We start from the raw sequence: 12288 nt of genomic DNA on the forward strand, positions 1-12288 counted from the left end.
ACTGAGACTTCCCTTTCCAGAGCAACAAAGGATGAGTTTGTAAATACAAGTATGTGAAAAAGGCACAGCATCAAGAATTTCTCATTACAATTGACAGAAGAATAATCTTTATGATGCACACATTTCTTTACTTATATTAAGGGTGGGAAAGGATATTAATTTCAATGAGATATGTTATGAAGTATGTAGTTTATGATTGCATCATGTTCACTAGGGCATAATACTGGTACTCAAATATCATACTGTATTCCAACACATCAACATCAGAAACAAATTGCTACAGTGCAGTGGCAATGTACAATTGGGGCCACCACCCCATTGCAGACTGCACTGCACCATATAAACAAAAGCAAGCTGAAAAAGTTTAAATGTAAAGAACCAAGGCAAAGAACAGACTGTAAACAAGATACAAACACTTTACTTAAAGAGCTTGATAGAAAACTGGTTTTCAGCCAATTTTGAGAAATAAATTAGCATAACCAGACCTCTTTCTGATGTTGAGGAAAGCTTCAACACTATTCCATCAAAGCCACTCCCCAATGCTGTACACATTTCATCATGGAGCACTACAGCTATCACATATAAGGCGGTTTCAATTCCGTATTTAACTTCTAAGTACTGTTTACTGCCATTTAAGAGAAAAAAAATATCAAACGATTTTGCTATTGCAGAACAAAAAAAGTCAGTTATGACAGCAGACATCTATCAGTATTAATTTTTTTTTTATTTCAAGTGGCATTCAACAATCCCAGTTAAGATCAGGGTCCAATGCACAGACACACTGTGACAAACATGCCTTTAGGGCCTTACAACTACAGACAGACAAAATGGACAAACAACTGGAAAAGGAGGGACCCAGAAGTGACATCTCCAAGTGTTTCAGTTGCCACATGAAAGACATTCCAATTAACATGACCGCTCAGCTCCTTTCTCCTGACACTACCAAGAGGAGCCGTTCAAAAGCTTGCTGCAGTGAAGCAAACGGTCATATTACAAAAGCTCATATGGAAATCAAAGTGGAAAAAAACCAAAAATAACAACCAAAAAAAATCTCCAAATAATATACCAAAGAGTAAACACATCAATTATATAGAGAGGGCAGTGACAAATGCTGACACCAGTGAGTCTGGGTAAGACAATTCCTATATTTCTGAGCCATGCGATTCTACTACCAAAAGTGATTTTTAAAAGATGTATTTATGTTGTGTGAGTATTTTTTAAAATACAGGACAGCAAAATAGTTATAAATGTTAAACAATTACTGTATCTGATATGCTAGTAATAAATATATGAAAATGTCTGTTCTCAATTTGTTTTTGTTCACACGCTAACACGGCTGGTATGTTCCTCCCCAGAATTCTCATGCAGTGACTCAGAAAATCCATCATGCAGGTAACCTGTAAAATAGGTTAGCAAATCTTAGATAAGTATTGACAATTTTTGTGTAAACAAAATTTGAGCATGGGAAAATATGTACAGGGAAATCCAGATGTATAAAATTTTCCTGTGAAAGCACCTCAATGCAAAATTTAGTGTTAATTTTGAATATTTAGTTCACATACACCTTGCTACTACCAGATACACATCCTTTGTTTCTTAATGTGAAAGAGAGGAACACACTGCTCAGAACCAAAGAATAACTGACACCTGAATGAACACCAACTTCTTAATACCTTTCAATGAATTACCATTCTAAGCAGACAGCTGAAACAGGGGAAAATTATCTGAAGCAGCCAAAAACTGCCAGCATAAACATGAGCGGATGTTCAAAGTAGAATCAAGAGTCTAAAACACCTTTTAGAGGACTGTGTTGTTTTCTCAGTACATGAAATTATCACCAGGAAAATTAGCAATTTATATGTTCAAATCCCATTCATGTGCTCAAATTAAAATATCTGAGTGCAGTAGCATTGGACTAATGCCATTATAAGCTACATTTTCTATTTAGTAAGATGCTTACATAGTTAACATAGCTAAACGTAGAATATGCCTACAGTATAGTTTTCAGGTTTAAAAGTATTAGCCTTTGGTCTTGATCAGCATTTTTCAAGAGAACTGAAGCCAACAGTTTCCATAAAGTTGGGAGTTTTTAAGATTTTCATCAAGGAAAGTATTTAGAAAAAGATCAAAAGAGAACAGAATAGAACAGTTTAGATTTTAGATGATGTTGTTAATACAGATAACTGTCCAAACAAAAATAAATGCCTTACTCCTGCACAGCTGTACCTGCAGAGATACCACAGAACAAACATGCACAAACACCAATAGCAGCTTCAGAATAAATGAAAAAAATACCACTGCCAAAATATATTCAGGATCTACATTGGATATAGCTTTCCAAAATGGCAAAAAAATATCTGTGAGAAGGGAGTTTAATGAACTATGAAACTCCCTTTTATCAACACAATTATTGCTTGAATCTCACGGTATTAGAAAAACAAATAGAGATCTATCCTTAAAATCCTCACAGGTTCTTTGTTATATCTGCCAAATTATCCATGGTACCACTTCATTGATCCAGATGCTTAGTAGGGTCTTGAATGTGACACTACAAAAGCTGATACTGTACTTGAGTGTGATGTTAAGGTAAGAAAATTACTTTGGCAAACGTAAACTGTAAAATACATATAAATACATAACATAAAATACATATATATTATTTTCTGGCATGCGTTTTACTGCATCTGGCACACATTTTATAGCATCTGCAATACTACTGAAGACAGAATGTGATCAACCCTCTCTCTGCAGATGGTAAGACATCTCCCTGAGTTTGCACCAACATGATTCTGACACTGCACCTGACCAAGAATACTCAGAGTTTAAATTATGCCAATAAAGTACAAAAGGAAACAAAACGGACAGAAGTTTCCTCCTATGTCTTAAATACTTCTGCACAGTTCAGACTGCATAAGTCAAAGGTGTCAGCTCCCAAACTCCAGAGAAGCTTTTACACTGGTCACCTTTAAGAAAACCAGCTCACCACCACTGCCAAGAACACACCAGGCCCAGGTGAGTGCCTGCACCTGAGCTCAGGAAGCACACAGGGACTTCAGCTAAGCAGACCCCAGAAAGCCCACAGCTCCATTTCCAGACCTCAGTTGCTCATCCTATCCTTCTTGCAGGCGAGAGCCATAAGCTCCTTCTGGATCTGGTGGAGGAGTTATGCCTAGAACACAATAAAATGTGAAGCTATTTAAGACACTCTTTAAATTGTTATTTATATACAGTGTTATCAAACTGGGTAGGGACCCTGGGTATTAGGACACCTCTGGTTTTTATCCTACCCTCTACAAGCACAGCTTTGGGAACACCACTTTTAAGTGTCTCTACTCACAAGATCAATAATTAAGGAGACAAAAGCTTGCAGAAAAAACTCAATTAGAACACTTTACTTTGATTTAGCTATATATGGTGATTTTCAAAACCACACATTTGCACTATCATAATTGCAGAAAATTCAGAGGGCTTTATCCACAGGATGAGTAGAAACTATTTAACATTTGGGGCTCTGGTGCTATTTGTATGAGGAAAAAATATAGCCTCTGCATACTTCAGTGAATCCAGATGTTGCAAATGTCAGTCTCTTCATGAGTTAAATGAGTTCCAACTTAAAATGAAACTGGTATTGAAGGATTGCTTACACTTGTTTTTGATTTTATCACATATATCAGCTTGCAAGCAGGGGCAATTGATTAGGTAGAGTTCACATAAAGTTGGAACTATTCCTTCATTCAGAAGCAGCCAAAAAGTCATCTTTGACATCTTTATGAAGCACTGATCCTTTCAGGATGATAGTCTCACCACTTTCCATGATTCCCATATTAGAGTTACTCCTCAAAAAGCTCTTCTTTGAAACCATTTGGAAGCTGGGCCAGGATATAAACAGTGCTTTGGACCACGAAATATGTATCAGTCCTGCTCCCCCATGACAACAATTTATCCACTGGAACAGTAGGATGGCAACACTAATCCTACACCCCTACTCCATGTTTACCAACAAGCCCTACTTGTTGAGCACAAAATACTTAGATATAAACTTGCCTGGAGAGCAGGCTAGATTAGCAAGAAGCCTACATTTCTTAAATTTACTATCCCATTATTTCCTAGATTACAGCTTTTTGTACAGCAAAGTTACCTTCTGCTTTCAGAAGAGAAGCTAAGTTTGCACAGACCACCACCCGCAGTTGCAGCAATGCTTGCAGCTAACAGCCCAGCTGTTATCTCACCACAGCTGAAAATGTTTTCCAGGAATAAAAGCTAGTATTAGCTGACTTTCATCCTTATGCCGCTTGTCTGTAGGGACACGAGATGTTAGCATGTTTCATTCTGATAATTATGGAAGGTTGCATTTGATGGATGCCTACTCTAATTATTATTTATCCAGTGTGCATCTATTTTTTTATATACAGTTCACATACTGATAAGCTCCCAATAGTTATTTTTATATAATATTCTTCAAAGGAATTTTCCCATGCTCCCACTCCTGTCTGCATGCTGCTCAACTGGGCTGCATAATCTGGATTTTCAGAAAACAGTCATCATAGAATCATAGAACAGCTTGGATTGGAAGGTCATCTAGTCCAATCCTCCTGCAATGAGCAGGGAGATGTTCAACTGGATCAGGTTGCTCAGAGCCCTGTCCAAACTGACCTTGAATGTTTCCAAGGACAGGGCATCTATCACCTCTGGGCAACCTGTTCCACTGTTTCACCACCCCTGATTGTGAAAAAATTTCCTCCAGAGGAGGCCATATAAACCATCAGAGTGGATGGAGCACATGTCCTATGAGGAAAGGCTGAGAGAGTTGAGGTTGTTCAGCCTGGAGAAGAGAAGGCTCCAGGGAGACCTTATAGCAGACTTCTGGTAATTAAAGGGGCTTGTAATAAAGATGGAGAGGGAGTTTTTACAAGGGCATGTAGAGATAGGACTAGTTGTAATGGCTTTAAACTGGAAGAGGGTAGATTTAGATCAGATATAAAGAAGAAATTCTTCACTGAGGGTGGTGAGACACTGGCACAGGTTGCCCTGAGCAGCTGTGGCTGCCCCCTCCCTGGCAGTGTTCCAGGCCAGGCTGGACGGGGCTTTGAGCAACCTGGGCTAGTGGAAGGTGTCCCTGCCCATGGCAGGGGGGTTGGAACTAGATGGTCTTTAAGGTCCCTTCCAACCCAAACCCTTCTATGGTTCTATTATATGATTCTATATCTAGTCTAAATCTACCCTCTTTTAGTTTAAAACCATTACCCTTTGTTCTATCACAACAGGCCCTGCTAAAAAGTCTCTCTCCATCTTTCCTGTAGCCCCCTTTAAGTACTGGAAGGCCGCTATAAGGTCTCCCTGGAGCCTTTTCTTCTCCTGGCTGAACAACCCCAACTCTCATCTGATTATGTTTAATTCTAATACCAACACACTGAGAACAGAAGTAATGGAGAACTACCGTATCTTCCAGCATTACAATGAGGAAAAATCAAAGGAGATAAAGTAACATGTGAAAAGGGAGAAAAAAATAGAAAATTTGACTACTACTCCCCCAAAACATAACTGCTCTGACTTTGGTAAACTCTTGAGATCTGTAAATGCATGATAGTAGGACTGACAAGTGTGTGGTGCATAACGCAATCATGAGATAGCTGAGAGGGCTGCACCATAGAACAAACCAAAACAAACAACCAGAAACCATAAACGTAAGGTATGCTTTATAGGCACATATATCATGCATTTTTTAACTGCTGGGTTCATCTCCTGACTTAAAGTCAGGGTCAGCAAAACAGGATTCACTCTGTATGTTTCTTTGTTTATTCTTCTACTTTAAATAAAACTTGCCATATGATCTGGATGGAAGAAACATAGAATATATCACCATTGATAACTCCTCAAATAAAGCTTAAAACATGCATTGATTCTTTCAGCCTAAAAGCTTAAATGATTAAGCAGTTTTCAAATCTGTTTCACAAATACCATCAGATGGGAGAGTATGATGGGGGGGGGGGGGGGGGGAAATCATTTCTAGCCATGTCAAAATTCCAATATTAGAGAAAGCATAGTCTTGCTCGCTTACGAACACAAAATAACTCACACTGTTGTGTCAAGAGGATCTTTACTCAAAATCAATATTCTGGGCCAAAAATTCAGACCTATTGAGCAGCAAGAGGACTGCTAACAGAAACAACACTTAGCACTGGGAAATACCCTTTCCTCTTGGGAAACAGACTTGCAAATGAGTTTTCAGCTCACATACTGCCAGCTGTAAACACAGAAAGTTAATAACACTATTCTGACCACCTCTTCTTCCAATTAAACAAAAAATTGTCCCAGTCAAAACTCAGATGTGAGGCTGAAGACACCATTGTCACCTGCTACAAGTACAGCAAACTTTTCAGAGATATTCTGACATTCAGCATCAGCCGTTCTCTCCAACTTTCTTCCAGTTTGACCACTCTCTCCTCTCTCTCATCACCAGATTTGCCAGAACAGGCCAAAACCAGACAACTACCAAAAAGCCCTCTATGATCCACTGGTATCGAATGTGCTAGGTTTGGCTGTGGCAGGTCTTTTGAATAATCATGACTGTAGTGTACACCAGATAGAACTGCAAAGCAAAATGTATCTGCTGGCTTGAGCAGCATCACTTGCTGGAAACAAGCACATCTGTCCTCATTTCATTACTCTGTGAAGGGCAGTCACAGAGATATTTCTGCTCACTACCACCCTTTCTTGTAAGTTTTCTCTTCAGCTGTAAGAGGTAAGTCCAAAATGAAGCATGAATCACAGACCTTAGCTGGAGTAGTAATGTATATCAAAATCACGGTAGGTGTATTTTACCAGCCTATGGACCGGGCAACAGAAAATTTGGTTCAGTTGTGGCTTAAGTCCATCTAGGTCCCAGCTACAATGGCTCTGCCCTCCAAATTGTCATTTACTTGCACCAGAACCTCCTTCATATGGTCAGGCAGCAAGGTGGCTCTGGGAACCAATGCAGTGAAAAATAATTATTCTTTCTTTGCAGAAATTAATCATGAGCGTTAGTACCAGTAGGCTACTAACAAAGAGAAAATGTGGATGTACTACTCAAAGGAAGACTGGACTGTGGCAGGCCCTGCAGCCTCAAGAGCAGACAGCTCTGGTCTTTCCACCACCTCTGCTACCTAGATAAGAATCACTGACAAGGGACAGGTCAGTGGCTGGGGTGGAAATCTCTGCAGCAGCTGCAGTTAAATTTGACAAGAGCAGTAACTCAGAGCCTGCACAGAATTTTCCAAGCCTATTCCAGAAGCTTTTTTGCTTCTGAAAACCCTCTAAAGATTCCTTGCCCAACAACTATTTCAAGATAACCAAAGTGAACAAGTAATTAAAATTGACTTTGTTTTCCTTTTAGGGTATCTCACAGTGCATCACTGAGGTAGAAATTGTCTGCTCTGTGTATTTTTTGGCAGAACTGAATATATTACCTGAGATTAGCAATGTACTTTTCTGCTGTATCTAGTCATAAGAGAAAATATTAATAGCCCACTGCAATATATGATTAATCTTAAAGAAATTAGTAACTTATAATTCTTTTTGCTTCCAAAGCAATAAAGAATTTTATTAAACTAAAACTCTGAGAAATGTTTTCACATTCTGCCATGGAAGAGGGCTTGTGTTTTGTAAGGGAGAACATGACCATAAAGAGCGCTAGAAGGTGAGCCCTGTGATTCAGAACAGTAAAAGTCAACAAGATCAGAAACTAATCTCAAAATCCGTGGGGAATAGAAGGGGAAACCACTACAGATAAGTCAAATTTATGCTTTGGTCTTCGAAAGTTACAGATAAAAAAGTGGATGCTTTCCCAACACTCTATTGGCTCAGATCTCATTTAAGGCCTCAAAAAGCACATTTCTTTCTCAAATGTCTATTGGCACATGCATAATATCACATAAGACCCTTTTGTGGGGATACTTGAGACACAAAATTACTTTTGAGTCACTTGTCTTACGTAAATTTACAGTCAAGTGCCTCCTCTGAAAAAAACTAACAAAAATTAAGCGCACAGGATAGCAGTATACATGATGAAAGCTAGAAAAACTGGAGGAAGGCAGAAGAGTCATCTCATTCCCTTTCATACAGTGTTCTAGCAAGAAATACACTACCACTACATTTAAGTAAAAGATCAGAAACCATAACCAGCAACTGGAGAAAAACAAACAAACAAACAAACAACACACATATATTTAAAACCAGAACTGTTTTCTCACATCAGTACTAAAACAGGCTTCACAAGGGTGACAACAATTCTGTGTTGCACAAGATGCTACATCTGTGGGGTCACAAAACAGCTCTGGGCAAATCCTGAGCTGGTGGAAACTGTCACTGTTGCCTGAATGCAGAATGGTCACTCAGGCAAGTTTAAAATAAATCTTAGTTGTATATATTTCCTATAAAGTAAGAAATGTCTGTGATGGGTGACCAGAGATTAACCTCCTCTCACTATAAAATAAAGATCATTGATTTAAAATTTATCTTAGAGAACTGAGATAAATTTGACTGGAATTATTCTTTTCTAAAATAGCGTTAGTGTGTTTTAAAGTCAGGTTTTAAGATTACAGGTCTTTTACCACACTTCTGATTGCAATGGGTAGTACAGAGAACCATTTTGCCAAAACAGATAAGTAACTTCTTAGAGATGCATTTTAATCCGTATGTCTGTTCATTAGATACTTCTATCAAATCCCTCTTGGCAGCAAGAGCACCAAAGGGATTTTCACATTTTTCTCTCACCCACTGTGGAGAAAACTCATCAAACAGATCTATGTTAATGAGATTCAAAAGACTCTGAGAAAATATTACTATTATTAATACCAGGATGGAAAAACAGAATCCAAATGAGCTGGGTGCCTGAATGCTCTTCATTAAAAAAAAAAAACCAACCAAACCAACAATCAAACTCCACACCACAGGTCCATTTTGTCTGTCTCAAAACCAGAAATCAAGTCTCCTGTAAGATCAAGGCACCCAAATTATCATTTTAAAAATTACAGGCTAACAAGGTTAACATATTTCTCAGACTGACATACAATTTTTTTCTTCTACTGAAAAACTGAAACAAAAAAGAGTAGGGCATTCTCCACAGATTCTGTCAGAAAATCTGACTTAATTGAGTAATTGGCATTTAGATTACAAATCAGAGCTAAAAATTCACTATTGCCATCACAGTGAAAATGTAAGTGACTGGGGGTCAAGTGAAGAAAGAATTTAGATTTATTTCACTACTTTAAGATTACTGCAGACATTTGGTAACAAAAACGTGAAAGATTACTGCAATGCAGTTTTTGACAGATAATATTTCCTGTTGAGACAGAACAGAAAGAACCGTAGAGCTTCAAGATTGTAATCATTTCGTACATTTCTACGCACAAAGTACTTTTTTAAGCAAAATATTTCACCCCTGCAGCTGCTATCTCTTAGATGTACTGCCATCCTTCATCTTCATCCTCCCACAACTGGAAAGGAAGGAAGAAATGACAGACAAAGTTTTCAATCTTAAAACAAGAAAGTTTTATACACTATAGCAGCAATAGATAAAAGAATCCCATGTGTATTACGAGTTCTTGCAATTATATCAACAATAAGAGACTCTGTAAGTTGCTTTCTTTCCTGATTTGGCATTAAAGACATGCAGGCATTTGCAAAACTGTGTTATAAAACAAATAAGAATTTATATGAGCTTTTACTGACAGATGTCTCCCAACAGGGGTCAATGCCAGGTTGTTCTTCCCCAGCCCAGATTTGCAATCTGTTCTTATCTGATTTAGTATCTTATTGTTCTGCTGTTCAAAAGAATTATATGTATTTTAAACACTAAGAAACAAGACTGGGTAAGACAAAGGCTTTGTATGAATCTCTAAAGCTGCGGTGGCTCTGATCCAAGTTTATCTGCACAGACTTCACCTGAAAGACTGAAGTTTTGGTAAAGCAAAACAGACTGCAAGGCACAATTGATAGATGCTACCCAAGATAAAGTGGGTATGTCTAAAGAAAGGAGTCAAAATTTACAAGGAAAAAAAGGACATCGTAGCTCTCATGGAAATGGCAGGCTTTGTAGGGTTTCTTTGGGGAAAGAAGCATTTTGAGGTTTTATTCAAAATAATAATCTAACAGACGGAGCACCAGACAAAACCGGAAGGTGATTTTAAGAAGCGGTAGTAGGTAAGCATGAGAAAGACTTTTCATAAAAGCTTTCATCCTCACAGAAGAATAACCAGAGCAAAATCAAGGCCAACTTTTGTCACCCTAGCTTAAATCTTATTAATTTCTCAAGCTAAAATAGAGATTCTAGATAGACATAGATGTAGGCAGTTCTTCCATTCCCACACAGGGAACTCATTCTACAGTCATACCAAGTATTGCTTTATAAGAAACACCCACACGCTTCCTTTTCATCGATAGATTACAAGACTCTTACAGTCTTTTGATACAAAAGGACAAGCAGACGTGGAACTATCTCCAGAAACAGTAAAAATTAATCTGATTTTGAACAGAGTGAAAACCAGACAGGCAAAGTTTTGAAAATTAAGGCTTACAAAACAAGAAATCAGGATTTCAGGTGTTGCATGTGTATGGCCCTGTCTGAGCAGTTGCTCTGGGTGATCGTGCACCACTTAGGAAAGTCAAGTCCCAAAAATTCTGCAGTCTGAAGGAAGAAACAAGTAATCAACAAGCAAACAGAAATCCAGTGCTTGTATTTTGAATTTTCTCTTCAATAGTTACCAGCAGGCTTGTAATTTGTTAGATGCAACCACTAGATTCAAAAAGCTCCTCTGTATCTAAAGCTTCCTTAGTAAAATCAGATTCAGCTCGCAGAACTTAGTTTTTCATGGGTTTTTATATCTCACTTTTCTCTCCCTCATGTATATTTCAGTACTTCTATAAAATATGTATATGCATATACACATATATAAAAATTGTGTGTATATATATATATATAAATGCCTCTCATATACTTTTTCCTTTTGCATCAATTTGAATAAAGGCAGTCTTTGAAGAATAAAGTCCTGTCAACACAAATCTAATGGGTATTAGTTACTAGAATTTCCTCCTCAAGAAGCACTAAACCACCTTACATGCTGGGACCTCTTCATTATGAAGTATGCTGTAACACATAATTAAATACCTAATGCACCCATCTGGTATTTACAGGTTTATCCGTTTGCAGTGGCAGAGCTTTAAGTCAGTGACTGCTGTCAACTCCGCTGGTTTCAGGATCACGGCAGAGCACCATGCTTTGCCTAATGCCGGCCGTGCGTCCCACAGCACGTGCCTGACAGCCATCTACAACTTAGGGCCGATATTTGGTTTTAAATTAAGAGGCACGAGAGGGTAAGCAGGCATTTCTTGTCACGCGATGGAGTGTCCACGTCCTTGAAGGGCGACCAAGCTTCTGTCTGTGCCCCTCCGGAGAAGGGTGGAGGCCGGGCACACGGTGGGCCCGACGTCCCCGCCGCCAGGCCGGGGGGGCTCCAGCCCACCGACCCAGGGCAGGGCTGGCCCGGCCGCACCCGCGGCTGCGGCCTGGCGGCCCCACTTCGGGGCGGGGAGGCCCAGCACATGCTGGCAGGGCCTTAAAGCAAGGCCTCGGCAAGTGGAGGAGACGGGGCCGAGCCCTGCCGAGGCGCCGGGGATGGCGGCCTGCGTGTCGCTCTTCGCCCCCTGCCAGGCGCCGGGGCCGGGTCCCCCGCGAGAGGCGCGGCCCCGGGAGAGCGCTGCAGCCCGGCGGAGGGGCGCCGGCAGCCCCGCTCCCGCGGCGGCTGGCAGCCCGGGCGAGCGCTGCCCGCGCGGGGACCCCGGCCAGCTGTGAGGAGGAAGAGGAGGAGGATGAAGAGGGGAGCAGAGCAAACACGCACCTTCCCCGCGCGGATCGGGCGGCTGCGGCGGCGCCAGCACTGCCCCCGCCTCCGCCCGCCCGGTTGTGGGGGGGCGAGGAGGAGCCGCCGCGGGGCTCGAAGGGGGCGGGCCGCCGCCCGGGCCCGGCGGGTGCCGGTTGCGCTGAGGCCGCCTGAAGCTGCGTGGAAGCGGCCTCAGGGCCCGGGCCCGGCGCTGCGTTGCGGGCGAGGCCGGGCGTCCCCCTCCTTGTCGGCGGGTCAGGCCGTGGCGGCTCGTAGGCCCCTCTGAGGCGAGGCGGGCCCGGCCCGGGGTGCTCCCGCCCGACCCCGGCCTCAGGGAGGAGGCCTAAAGCCTCCCGTCCAAGCACCAGCCCTTCCCGGGGAGAAACCCCTCCGGTGCGAGGGGCTGCCTGCTACACGGGATTGCGTTTTT

At 41.1% G+C, this 12288-nt stretch overlaps 1 protein-coding gene across 2 annotated transcripts in view; it reads right to left on the reverse strand.

The window, feature by feature from the left end:
* Positions 1-11956, reverse strand: part of CPQ (carboxypeptidase Q) — a 170540-nt gene extending 158584 nt beyond the window's left edge. For both annotated transcript variants that reach the window (XM_074898671.1, XM_074898672.1), the window contains exon 1: positions 11877-11956. The gene's annotated coding sequence lies outside the window, so the exon portion shown is untranslated. The remainder of the gene's footprint in view (positions 1-11876) is intronic.
* Between the last annotated feature and the right edge of the window lie 332 nt (positions 11957-12288).

Source organism: Athene noctua, chromosome 2 (genome assembly GCF_965140245.1).
Source record: "Athene noctua chromosome 2, bAthNoc1.hap1.1, whole genome shotgun sequence".
Classification (NCBI taxonomy): Eukaryota; Metazoa; Chordata; class Aves; order Strigiformes; family Strigidae; genus Athene; species Athene noctua.